This window comes from Sinohyriopsis cumingii, chromosome 12 (assembly GCF_028554795.1).
Source record: "Sinohyriopsis cumingii isolate HCF-2022 chromosome 12, ASM2855479v2, whole genome shotgun sequence".
Lineage (NCBI taxonomy): Eukaryota > Metazoa > Mollusca > Bivalvia > Unionida > Unionidae > Sinohyriopsis > Sinohyriopsis cumingii.
The window spans coordinates 18,656,413-18,671,447 of record NC_142972.1 but is presented as its reverse complement, the minus strand read 5'-3'; the positions used below and the strand labels follow the sequence as shown (position 1 = coordinate 18,671,447).

The window sequence follows — 15,035 nt, the reverse complement described above, 5'->3', positions numbered from 1 at the left end:
TGTATATTTTTTAAAAAGAATTATGATAGACAAATTTGAGTTTTAAAAACTTAAAATAATAAAACTAGATGGATAATACAGAAACAAAACTAACAAAATCGAGCCTCATTTTCAGACCAGCTCAATTTATTTAATTTGAAGAGTTGCTGTAATAAGCTTGCTGATTTGGGACATTTCATTTTAAGTACTTTATTGACAATACTGATCATACATATTTAATCTTTTAATCCACTGAAAGATCAGACAGAAGTACAGTACTGATGAAATTTGAACTGGTTCATGCCATTTGCATTGCTTGTCATGTGACTTCTCAACTCTTTTTAACCTTCATGCCCATGATATCAGAGGTCCAATAACCATGTGATACCAGCCAAAAACAACTTTCCAATTATTGTTGTTCAAATAATTTTGAAATTGTAAATGAAAATCATGTAATGTTTGTTAAAAACAAAATGGAAGGATGCATAAATTTCAACATATTTATTTCAAGAACAATAAACTAGCAACCTGTTGCTATCCAGCATCCTGGAGAAGGCCAGAGTCAGCAGGCAGAGTGCACATGTCAGCCATCCTTTACTGGCAGATTAGTCTTTTGGTTTGTGTCATGCAACTACTGCATTGGCATTTTGTGCTTAATATTTTGATTAACCCAGATAAATGGAAACCTAGTTTGAAATGTTATCATTTTGTTTGCCTTTAATAATAATTATCCAATTGCCAACCATTCTCTTTTATTTGTAAAAGCCATAGGGTTGATTTTTTTTAAACTTGCATTTCTTTGTGAGTCTAAAAGAACCCATTGCATCATGTCTGATTTTTTCAAAACCCCAGATCTTGGTTGCACATGTAAGAATTGAGACTATCATTATATCAGAAAGTTCAAGCTACAAATCATCATGCAAATAAAGGTTTGATTTTTTTAATATTCTTTTCTTAAGATTGGTACATTGCTTGCAGTATAGTCGAGTTATAATAATGCAAGTTTGCACCTGCTACATAGCACAATCAGGCAAGGTGTCAGAGTTATGTTTAACTGTTCTAGTCCTCAGAAAAACAAATGGGCAAATGGGATAATATAAAGCTACCCAGGTGGCTGGAGGTTATTTGTCCATCTGTCCATCACTGATTGTCCATATAAGATTGACAGATGTCGATAGGATAACTATAGTAGAACCTCTATTGTAAGACCACCCTTTCTGCCAAAAAATATGGTCTCTCAAGCAGGTGGTCTCTCATTACAGGACATAGTACTTTATAATCAGTAAATCTGTGCTTTGAGGACTTGGTCTCTCAAGACAGGTGGTCTTTTATAGCAGTAGTCCTTCTAGACAGGTTTTACTGTAATATACATTGAATTCAGAAGTATCAGTTTGGACCTGTGTTTTGTGGCACAGCAATACAAATTGGTTATATAATGTGAAGGCAGTTGGAATACATTATAGTAGCCAGACTGGGTTGATTTGATTATACATGGATTCGAACCAGCACCCTTTGAATCTTTAATCCAGCATGTGAACCACTGAATCACTGTGACTCAGAACATGTTGCTTTGCTGATTTTTCTACAAGGGTCAGTACTGTTCACTATAGTAATTATATTTTATTCCACTTGACATCATACTGAATATCAGGTTGAATACCTACACTTAAACTGAACTCTGTCTCACCAATACACAATTATCTAACCAGAACGTGAACAATTGAAGTATGCCCCACACTGCTCAGTCAATTCTTTTGATATAGTCATGTTGATTAAACTATTGCTGAATGTCTTTCAAAGTCAAACATGCTGATACCTGCCATGGGCCGCTGGCTAATACTATCGGCAGAAAATATATTGGGGATATAATAATATGATTTGTATATTAGATACCTTGATCAAAGTTTTTATATCTCATACACCTGAGATGAGAAAATACCTAACATGCTTTGGGGTAAAAAAGGTCAACACTCGAGGTTGCAGTGACTCTGATTGAAAAAAAAATGGATTCTGTATGACATCTTTAGTTTGTTATTTCCAATTTCAGCCAGACTTTTTGTACGGCTTGCATTTGAGACAGGAGTTACACCTGTCCACTATAAAATTAAAGGGTCATGGTTACAGAGCGTAAAAGAAGCAAAAAACTATTTTCACAAAGCTGCATGGTTTCATACCACATGCCTTGTCAAATCTTTGCTGATAGGATGCAATTAAAATAGAGGAGAGACATTTTGATTTGGGGTTTTAAAGGTCAAGGTCAAAGGGATTCAAAGAAGGACAGTGCTGTTGACAAAATTACTTAAATCCAGTTCCATAAGCTACAACAAAAGCTTATGGATGGCTTGTACCTGAGGCAAGGAAGACATTGGTTGATTTTTGGATTCAAAAACTGAGGTATCTGACAATTGAAAGAGGATCTTACTTAAAAGAAGTATCATATATATATATATATATATATATATATATATATATATATATATATATATATATATATATATATATATATATATATATATATATATAAGTCGTAACAAACTACAGACAGCAAAGATCCTGATTTGTTGTAGCATAATGCACCTACAGATCAGGGTCTGTGTTGTTTGTTTTACTCATTACTCCTAACAATCTGCATAGATCCAGATCTGCCAGTGCTTGATGTGACAGCAGATCTGGGTCTGTGCAGTTTAAACCTGGACTTGTCTTATAAGTAGGTACATATGGTAGATCATGCTGAGTTGTCAGTATCAGACAATCCTGATCATTACGAGACTTGAATCTTTGAGTCATGATACAGATTTTCCAATGCTGACAAGATGGTGATCAGGATCAATATCACATTACTATAATAATGACATTTTTGTTATATACTTAGCAATTTTCATATGATTGAATGAAATCATGGTACTGAACTGAAAAACAAATGAAATTGCTTGTCATTTGAACCTTTTTAATATGAACTTCATCCTAAATCATGAACTGATTGACATGTTGATCAACTACTACAATGGCCAAAGTGGTTAGAGCATCCACCTCAGTTGCAGGAGCAGTGGCGTCACTTGGGTTGGTGTCACCCAGTGCGGTAGCTCATGGTGTCACCCCCATGGTCCTCCTTCCGTAACAGACCATACAGAATCCTTAGTAATGTCATTTTGGTGTCACCCCCTCTGATGGTGTCACCCGGTACAGTCCGCACCCCACGCATCCCCCTAGCGACGCCACTGTGCAGGAGGTCGCAGGTACTAGCACCTGCCTTGCTTGGTGCTCAGCATTAAGAGGTTAGTGTTAGGACTGGTTGGCCTGGTGTCAGGATAATGTGTCTCGGTGGGACATGATACTACATGTCTGCAGCATGACGTCCCAGTGCTAGATGTCATTATAAACTGCCACTCTGCAGACATGTAGAAATATGATTAAAAAATTTAAAGCTACATTAAAAATCTAAATTGTCACACACACACACACACACACACACACACACACACACACACACACACACACACACACACACACACACACACACACACACACACACACACACACACACACACACACACACACACACACAAGTAAGTTGATCAGCATGAATATTGCAGTTTATGAATTAATCTCTAGAATAAAGGCACTCATTTTCACTACAGTCACTGTTAGTAACAGGAATATTTAGATGCATCCAGGGGACGGCAGACCCATGTATGTGGTTTACAGTACTGAGTGGTTCTCAAATCTTGCATCACAGAAGATTTCAACAGATGAATGACTGAAAGTTTCTCAACAAGGCAGGGTTAAAATCTTTGTGAGGGGCTCTGATGGCTACTTGGCATGGAAATATCTGCATTATTTTGACAGTTACATACAATGGGATTGGACAAATTCTTGGGCTTGATGTTTCAGATTTGGTATTGAGAATGTTGCTCATTTCTTTTGCAAGTCAGGTGAGGCTGTGACAATGTTAGTTGCTCATGTCTGTTGTAACCAGGAAATACTGAGGAAAACATATCATGCAGCTTTTGAGAGGATGGTGATACATAAGAAAATGAGAGCATCATTTTCTGACTTTTAGGAAATGACTTTAAATGTCTGGCGCTTTCTTGAGTAAAAGCGATAGATGTACAATATTACTATTTACCACATGGCATGTTCACAAATTACTATTTATTATACTATTATTTTGTTGTATAGTTATGATTCCCAAATTGTATTTACTTGCTTATAAGTTGGCTCCAGCTGGGAACTACTAGACCCTGATATGTCATTGTATAGTGTGCTAGCAGATTAGGGTCTTTGTTGTTTGTTCTACTGATTATTCTTAACAAACTGCATAGACTCAGATCTGTAGATGCATTATGCTATAACAGTTCTGGATCTATGCAGTCTGCATTTGGATTCATATTGTATGCAGGTATGGTCAGTAGATTGATAGGTAGATTTAAACCATATCCAACATGTTAAACTGTACATCAACCATGTTAAAGACAGCATTGGTACATTGATGCATTGGTACAATGGTACATTGGTACAATGGTACATTGGTACAATGGTACATTGGTAAATAAATGGAGGGTCAAGGCTATTCATAAGGGATTTTACTTACATTATTGCCATCTACATCCATGCAAAGTCTTTTTACAAAAAGACGTGTGCATGTTGATCTAACACTTTGGCATAACAGACATGTTGTACCAATCCAATGTAAATGTATTGTTATACGTATAGACCTAGATCTGCATAACAGACATGTTATACCAATCCAATGCAAATGTATTGTTATACGTATAGACCTAGATCTGCATAACAGACATGTTATACCAATCCAATGCAAATGTATTGTTATACGTATAGACCTAGATCTGCATAACAGACATGTTATACCAATCCAATGCAAATGTATTGTTATACGTATAGACCTAGATCTGCATAACAGACATGTTATACCAATCCAATGTAAATGTATTGTTGTAAGTATAGACCTGGATCTGCTTTAGCTAATCTTTGTCTTGTCTTAGATCTATATCCATTTTATCACTGATGTGAATGGTCATTATATTCAAGGTTTTGTTTGAAGTACATGTACACCAAGATGTTAGATTAGTGCATATATAGTTAGGTTATCAAGGATAGATAGCAACTAATGGACATTATACATGTGTTACTTATGTAGTCATATATGGTACACCTTATTAAAGCAGTAAGGTGTCAGCCTTTGAACTGGACCTTTAACCTATGCTATTTTCAAAGGTGGACCTGAAGAGGAATCAAAGGGGTTTGATTTAAATGTGAAGAATCTAATTATTTACCTAATTAACCTGTCCCTGGTGTATATTTATTTTGTCCAGTTAAAACTGGGTTATATATTTTATGTATTTAAAGGATAAATACATTCTTAAGGTGGACAGTGGATGGGCAATTAGTGGACACCTGCTTGAATAGATTTTATCATAAGCCAATGTTGATTTAATCCATGGATACATCTGTGAAGAAAAGGATTACAGCAGTTTTTGGACTTCCCATAATTGCCTTTGATAGTTGCAATGTAGGATTAATTAACAGTTTGAGGTAATTTTACCAAGTTTTGTAATTTATAGGAGATACTATAAACTGTCATTGTTGGTTATAAAATATTTAACGTTGGTAACAAATGATTGGTTATTTTTAGAAATTTTGGCCTGATCATACACCACTTAAGATTTCCTTAAGAAATGAATTTCAGTCAGAGATCATTTAATACATTTTTCAGTCACAGATCTTGTAATGAAGTTTTCAGTCACAGATCATTGTAATAAAGTTTTCAGTCACAGATCATGTAATGAAGTTTTCAGTCACAGATCATGTAATGAAGTTTTCAGTTACAGGTCATATACATTTTTCAGTCACAGATCTTGTAATGAAGTTTTCAATCACAGATCATTGTAATTAAGTTTTCAGTCACAGATCATGTAATAAAGTTGTCAGTCACAGATCATGTAATGAAGTTTTCAGTTACAGATCATATAAAGTTTTCAGTCAGAGATCATGTAATAAAGTTTTCAGTCACAGACCATGCAATAAAGATTTCAGTCACAGATCATGTAATGAAGTTTTCAGTCACAGATCATCTAATGAAGTTTTCAGTCACAGATCATGTAATGAAGTTTTCAGTTACAGATCATATAAAGTTTTCAGTCACAGATCATGTAATAAAGTTTTCAGTCACAGATCATTTAATGAAGGAAGCAGATGCTTGAAGCATTTTCCACATGCATCAGATGTACCATTTTATTAAAAATGTTAATGACCTGTATGTAAAACAATTACATAGACTAAAAGAAGCCGATGTTTGAATACATACTGTCATTATTCAAAATATTCTGACACTCCAATGTTTTTCTTCAGAATTTGTTATAACTGTCAATAGTACATTTTGGGTTTGATTTGATTTTAGGACAAATATAGGTTATTTAATGCAGATAGGGAGCTATGGTAACTCATTTGGTAGAGAATTACATGCATAATCCAAGGGTCATGATTTCGATACCCAACCAGACCACACCATGTTGGTTGCTTCTTTGTATTCCTGGGAAAGTTACTTGATTCCCATTTCACTGGCATGACCCCCACCTTGCGTGTGTGTGTGTGTGTGTGCACACACAAGTGTGTATGTGTGTGCACATGCACGTGCATGTGCATGTGTGTGTGTATATGCATGTATGTATGTATGTATGTATGTATGTATGTCACTCCTTGGTCAATGTGTTTATGTAATACATAAAGTTCTAAAGAATTTGAATTTGTTAGATTTTGTTTAAATGGTATACTCTTGGGCAGAAAGATGTCTGTGTTTCCTGTTGCACTGGTAGGTAGTTTGTTTTGTTGTTTTTTATTTAATTTTTAACTGTTCAGAAACACATAATTTTTTTTTGCCTTGTAAGAAATTTACTGATAACTTATGGAACTTTGATTTATCAAAAGATCTGAGTTTCTGATTCACTTCTCAGACAGATTCATAATTTGCACTCAAATCATAAATTTCATACTTTGTGTTCCTTTGTTCATAAACATACTAATACGGTGCAAGCTTTAAGACTTTCAAAGAAATGATTGAGTGATCGTATTGATTAAATGGAACCAAGACCATTGGTACGTAAACCTAAGTCAGACATGCAAAAGTTTGTATTTCTTGTAGAGAAGTTAATTAGCATAATTGCTTTATATTATATAATTGTACTTATCAAGGTCATAGAACAAAAGTACAAGGCAATCAGGACTAATACTGATGTCATACACTATCTTTACACAAAGTCTTTGGATATCAATGAAGGATTCATTTTTTATGTTTAAAACATTGAGGTGAAAGAAAATACCCCCCCATGTCCAAAAATGTATTGTTGAAGTTAAATGTTATTGTGCAAATAATAGCATTAACAATACTGTATAAACTTATTTAAAGGTTGAATCAAATTGCAAACTGCATAGACCCAGACCTGCCAGCGCATTATACAAAAGCAGCTCTGGGCCTATGTAGTTTGCTAGGACTAATAGGGTAAGTAGATCAAAGGACGTGATTTTCATCTGCTGGAACATGATACATTGGCAGATCTATGTCTATGTTGTTTGAAGTTTGCATAAATTGTAAGAAAATATATAGTATAAATGGTTAATTGGATTTATTTCTTTGAGCAACAACAAAGGAGTACAAGATTCAGAATAATCTAGAAATGACATATACCCCAGGTCCCAAGAGTGAAAGGGACAGTTTTTATGCATAAATTTAATGTAACATACATCTGACTAATATAAAAAAGTTTAAAACATAAAATACTTGAGTGAGATCAAAATGGTCTATATTTTCAGATAGGTATAATAAATCCAAGCATAAGAATATCTTTCACTTGACATGACAAGTCAGTGGAAATTCATAGAATAAAAAGTTGATTCACCCCATCTCCAAATCTATGCATACATTTTTCATATCCAAATGCCATTTTTGAGAAATCATGATGCTCACCGTGCAAACACAAGCCCTTTCCATGGGTGGTAATTTTGAAAAACATTGTGTACTTAATAGCTTGATGCAATTCAAAATACATCCAGGCAGTTTTTGAGTTATTTGAGATACATGCCTTGAACCAACATGTCTGTTGCTTTAAGTGGCTAGCTCTGCTTCCCACCCAACTATTGGTATTTTACTGGCTACATTATACTTAGGCCGATAAATCAGCCCTTCACCCATGATGATATTGATTTTCGGGTGAGGGGCTGATATCACCTATTCATTAAAAGCTGCAATTATCTGCATCCATATTTGGCTGCACACATCGGTGTATATTTTATACACTTACCAATATTTCTTGAGGCTGTGCAGCTACTGTCTGCCGAAGGATTCTTTTGGTGACATGTAGATTATATTTCCTGAGCAAATCATATGCTTGATGACTTATAAATCCACCTAGATTAGCACAACCATCTGTCCTGTGGTCATTTTGAATTCTGTGCTTGATATGGCTGTTACCAATTACCGGTATGTGTCTAGAGTGTATGCAGGTTTGTTCCGGAATGATTTGCATGCAGCAGAATTGCATATTTTAATGAACAGATGACATCAGACCCACAACATGGTCCATCAGTATCAACACAGATTTGTGGGGTTGATTTATCAGACTACATTATACTGTGCAGTGAATATATGAGGTGAACATGCCTCACATCAGTTTCAAGAAAAACATAAGTCTGAAAGACCAAATTAATAAATATATCCATATTATTATACAACAATAGTTCAAAAAGTCGTGCCATAGTAAGTTAAGAAATTTGTTAGGGGTCAATTTACAAAACTGTCCCCTGCCACCCAAGTGAATGAAAAAAGTCTGCTGAAAGTACTCCATGGTCCAGTTTTATCAGTTTATAAACTACTTCATTGCTATACTTTGTTTCCATGGAAACCAAAATATAATGAAATGCTGAATGTGGAAAATTCTAAGTATCTGTGGCATCTATGCAACTTGCTTGACATGTGTGGCAAGTAAGGTTTAGATAGCATGAATGATTTTGAGATATATGAGCCAGAATTAAAAACATTGATGGACAGACCAACTGACAGACAGACAGACAGACATAGCAGCAGACTGCTCAGATCAGTTATGAACCAGGTTTTATAGCCAAACCTGACTCCCCCACCCCACACATGGGTTTAACCACCTGAATTTTAGAAGAAAAAAAAGGTGTAATAAAAGACCCCTGTATATTTGGGTTGCAGTAACTATGTATACTCACTTATAAGTCAGGTAAAACAGCAAACAACATAGACCCTGATCTGCTATCGTACAATTTGTCAATAGACCATGATCTGTATTGTTTGTTCTATTGATTACTTCTTGCAAACTGCATAAAACCTGATTGACTGACACATAATATGACATCAAATCTGGATCTATGCAATCAGAAGTTGGATCTAACTTATAAGTGAGTATATATGGTAGATATCCTTCAGGTATGTAGTAAGACGTCTTTCATTGAGATGTTGTTGGGTTGACACATAGCCTAGAATGTGCTGAAAAATGGGGTTCTACCTCCACAAGGCCAATCAGATTTATTGTAGATTCTAAAGAGACTAGAAAATTGATTGATGATTGATGACAACAGTGTTTTCATTAAAATACGTAAAATTGTTTGAATCTTACAGCTTTGTATTCATCATCAAGTGGTTCAATTTTATAAGTATCTCGAATCTAAAGTAAAACAAACCTCTAGTGAAATTCCGATCATGCATTGTAATAGGATATCTGTATTTAATTTTAAGATATCATGTAAAAAATCTGATGATTAATATCAAATGAAATTCAGGTCCAGCTTGAGAATCTTGTCATTGCAAATATTTGTTGAGAAGATCGTGACTTTCATCACTTGGGATGAATACTGTATACACTTGTTTATGGGAAAACTCTAAACTGACCCAGGTTTTGTGTCACAAGTTTTGTGTCACATAATGTGCCAGCAGATCTATACTTGTGCAGTTTGTCACAAATAACCAGTACAACAAAATAACATAAACCTAGATCTGGATGCGCATTATGTTATCTTGGATAAGGATGTTTGTTGATTGCAGTTTGACTCGACTTATAAGTGAGTGTCAACGTTAGTTGTGGTATTACACTTTTAATATCCAAATATGTAGGTAATATTAGTATCTTTTGATGTGTATATGTAAGACTTGATGAATGACACCTTTGTACTTTGGTGGTTTGTCATTTTGCTTGTAACTGTCAACATGGGTGGCAGATTTTATGTTTATTAAGGCCCCACATGGAGATGTGAGAGCCACTTAGTAATCATCTTTTTAGCCTGTCCATTAGTCTGTATATTGTCTGTCTGTCTGGTCATACTATTTGTAACTGCAACCGTTAAACATAATTGCCTTTGACATTGATGTGCCTTTGAAAAATTTCAGGTTTAATTTTGATTTATTGTATATACTCGTTTATAGGTAGAGTCAGACTGCAAGCAACAAAGATCCAGATCTGATGTAGCATAATGTGCCTGCAGATCAGGGTCTGTGTTCTTTTTGTACTGGTTACCCCTGAAAAACTGTATGCTGCTTGTGCTTTGTGCGATGGCAGAGCTAGGTCAGTGCAGTTTGCAGTTGGTCTCATGTTATAAGTGAGCATATTTGAATATATATATGGTACTTATATATGCTGGCTTATATGGTACTTATATATGCTGGCTTATATGGTACTTCTAACCCATTTCACAGTTTTAAATCTCCCATGCAGCAGATCCTTGGAATTGGGATAACATGGGAATCATTCAGCATGTCCGATGCCATTTGATGTGTACTGTATATAATTGTTTATAAGTCATGTCAAACTGCAAACAACAAATTTCAATATCTGTCATAACATGATGTACCTACAGATCAGGGTCTATGCTGTTTGTTCTGCTGATTAATCCTAACAAACTGCACAGATGGAGATCAGCCAGTTCATTAATATATAGCATATCTGGATCTGTGCAGTTTGCAGTTGGACTTGTAAGCGAGTTATATGGTATTTTGTCTCGCAGACCTATGCCTGCCTCTTAGTGGTTTTGTCATGTCAGCAGCATTTTGGATTGAATTAGGCATCTTCATGTGTCTTTTATGGGCTTGGTGTCATTTAATAGAATTGTGACCCCTAGATTGCTTCTCTGTTTGACTTCATTTTCTGCAAGATAACTTCACCAAATATGTTTGGAGTTGAAATAGTTTTGTGAGGTTTGTTCTGGTGTATGAGGCATGGGTTTGATTTCATGAGACCATTTACAGGAGTTGTGGCCCTTTATTGCCAGTCCTTCTGAATTTTGGTGATCTCATCATAATTTTATTAAATTGTTACATTTCAACCAAATTATGGGGTTCTTAAATAAGTTTGATTTCTTTGACCTTATCATTTACAAGTTATGTCCCCTGATTTCCCCATCATTTGAACATGCTTTGCACAGCATAAATTCACCCAAAAAGGTTGCTTTGGATTCGTATTTATTATGGATTTTATATGGATTTATTATGGATTTTATATGGATGAGATGATGAATGATCTGAATTTTCAACATTTTTGTGTTGGCATTTAGATAAGTTATGTTTCCTGCATGTTAATTTATTCTTGTTAAGGCTCGAGCAAATTGTGGAGAGAGGGGCACTTTTGCATGTGTCTTTATCCACTGGTTCTATTTACAAATTTACACAATTTAATTTATATGTGAGATTTATTGGAAACAGTCTTGGTATCTAACCAAAAAAGTAGCACACATTCTTTTAGTCAGGAAAGCTTAACACAACAGGTGTATTTACTTGATGGTTCACACATTGATTAGGACAAGATTTGTTAGTGATCCATTAGAACCTGAACAAGCAACAATTGACTGAAAGCTGTAAATTGTAGATTTCTGGATTTAGGAAATTTTTAAAATTTCTATTCACTCCTTTTAGGACTGGGCTACAGGCAAGTCATTTTGGAACTGTGTCACTAATGAATATTCTTATTTTTGGGTTTAAATAGCTTTGTTCAGTGTTTGATGAGAAGTTTTAATAGTACAGAGTAGATACATCTTATGGCAAATACTTCAAAAGCTAAATAAGTTACTCAGATGAGAAAGTGTTGATGGCGCACCTGTGCATTCCAGACTCTTTATCTCCACCATTAGTGGTCTGCCATATTGATGATGTCAGATTTGGGATAGGGATGGCATGCTGTATATTTATCTCTGGTACTGGCTTTATGAATATCTGGTACTGGTTCCTTTTTACCTGTGACAAACATCTGTACAAGATCAACAAGTAGTTCTCTGTCACTTCGGGATTGGGATTAACTCCTCCACTGCTAACCCTTTTATTTTCATAGTTACATTTGATAAAAAAATTGTCAGGAAATTTCTGTTCAACTAAGAATGAATGTAATACAATTTTACTGCGTAGATGACTATGAGTTCGAAGTGAAGCTAGCCCATTTAACACCCAGGGAACCACCCACACTTGTTTTGTGGGCAGGTGTCCCTTATATCAAGTTTGAGCAAATGGTAAACTTAAACAACTTTAAAATATGGTGCCTTCAATGGGGAAAAGTAGTCCTATCTCAAATGGTTAACAATGGTATGAGCTAAGTTGGTCATAATATAACCATATATATTACCTTATAGGTTGAGTCCGAGCACAGACTACATAGACCCAGATCTTCCATTGCATAATACAATGACATCTGTCCATTTTGTTAAGAATAATCAGTCAAACAAAAACCATAGACCCTAATATGCCAGCTTATTATGGACTGCAAACTGTGTAGACCCCAGATCTGCCATTGCATAATGTGCCAGATCTGGGTCAATGCAGTTTGTTAGGAGTAATCAGTAGAACGAATTAGATAGACATTGATCTGTAGGCAAGTTATGCTATGGCAAATGGGTTTTTTGTTGTGTGGAGTTTGCCTCGACTTATAAGTGAGTATATACAGTACACTTGGGAAGGAGGTGGGTGGCATTTATTGTGATTTGCTTGTTCAGACCCTGGATTTACTCAGTTTTATAAATTGACTTGAGAAATTCAGTATCTTTACATACCATAATATGAATAATTATGTAAATTTGTAATGACCCTTTATCTTTTTATCATCAGTTAAATGTAAATATATTTGACATTGGATGAAGAAAAACATTTGCTAAACCATTTCATTGGATATGCTTTGCTGAACAACATTTTATAAATGTAAATTTAAATTTGACAGTCTTGCATGCCACAGATGTAGATATATTGTTGTTTCTTGTATACTGGCCTTGTAAGCTTTTTAATCCATCATTTGTGGATGTTCTCTTTTTCTTTTGTCAATCTTGATTTATGAAATCCTTAGAGGTCATCAAGGTCAACCATACACAAATGTTAGGATAGATGATGATTACATGTTGAAAGAAAAAGTCAAATAATCAAACTTAAATGAAAGAGAAGTTAATGATTTGGAGATGGGGCCTGTTCTGGAATTCACATAAAAATTCTCCCCTTCTCTCAATCATTTGAACAAAAAAAGGGGGAGGGGATTTCAGGATTTAGAAGGGATTTTATAAAGACATAATGATATGGCTTCAAACTCTAATGCATGATTTTTGCACATTCTGTTGATTTCTCTGCATGAATTGCTATAAATAAACGCTAATTTAGCATCTTGGAATAGATCCCAATGGATTAACAGTTGTTCATAGATGACCTTGTTTTCATGGTGTCCAACATGATCCAAGCAATTTATGCAACGTCTGTCATCCATCACTGAATTTTATCATGTCCCATTACCCACATTTTGTGAAGTAGAAGGCAGTAAAAAGGATGCTGGTTTGTCTTCCACAGGATAAGAATGAGTTCAATAACCTAAGCAAAGATGGAGTCCTCTTGTGTCTTGAACATACTCTATAGTGATTAACTTACCATATAATCTCGCTTATAAGTCAAGTCATATTGCCAATAACAAAAAATGCTGATCCGCTATAGCATAGTGCACCTGTAGGCCAGGGACTGTATTTGTTCTACTGATTATTCCTAACAAACTGTACAGACCCAGATCTGCCAGTGCGTTATGCAACGGCAGATCTGGGTTTGTGCAGTTTGCACTTGGGCTCTACTTCTGAGCGAACTTATATGGTAGTATTATCTGCAAGTGGTGTACTCCAGTGGAGATGTAGATTTGTGATTGCTGTTGATATTGACTGCATCTGTAAACAAATCAAAATCTTTTATTGACTTAGAAATCAATTGTTTGGCATATTTTAAGATATCTGTTATAGATTCACTTTTGCAGTACTTAAATTCCAAAATAAAATGTAGTCTATGGACTCCACGAATGTGATTTAAATATTTCTATAATTACAGAGCCAAAATATCTGTGAGTACTGATAATTTAGTTTTCATACTGTGAATCTGGATAGATTTGGATCGGATGTTTAGTGGTTTACGGGTAAGATTTTGTCTTAGGCAATTTACGCAGATTTTAGCCACTAGGTTGTACATGATAAGAGACAAAAATTGAGATTTAAAAAAACAGGTTTTGTTTTCTATTCCATGCTTTTATGTTACACCCATTTGCCAATAGCATTTTGTGTGTTACAACCATATGCCAAAGGCATTTTATGTGTTACAACCATATGCCAAAGGCATTTATGTTTGCCATTATGTACCATTGACATTATATATGTTGCAACCTTGTGCCAATGGTATTGTTGTGATACGTTTAAATATGTGCTTGCCAGAAGGAAAAAATTGAAACAGATGGAAACATCAAAACCAGTATTATCTCTCTGTGTAAGTTCCATGGAAAAATAGCATTTTATGTTAAGACCATGTGCCAAAGGCATTTTATGTGTTTGCAGCCATGTGCTGTTGGCATTGTATGTGTTGCAACCTTGTGCCAATGGCATTTTTTATACTTTTAAATATTTGCTGGCCAGCAGGAAATAATCGTCCCAGATGAGAACATCAAAGCCAGTATCATCTGTCTGCGTAAATTCCATGGAAGAAGTGGACTGTAGTTGAAGCTTTTGAGTCAGGAAAATGTTGAGTAAAGTAAATTTCA

General features: G+C 35.1%; 1 protein-coding gene across 1 annotated transcript in view; it reads left to right on the top strand.

Annotated features, from left to right (window-relative positions):
* The window catches only part of LOC149786048 (uncharacterized), a 370,709-nt gene that overhangs the window by 159,309 nt on the left and 196,365 nt on the right, over positions 1–15,035 (top strand). The gene's annotated exons all lie outside the window — the stretch shown is intronic.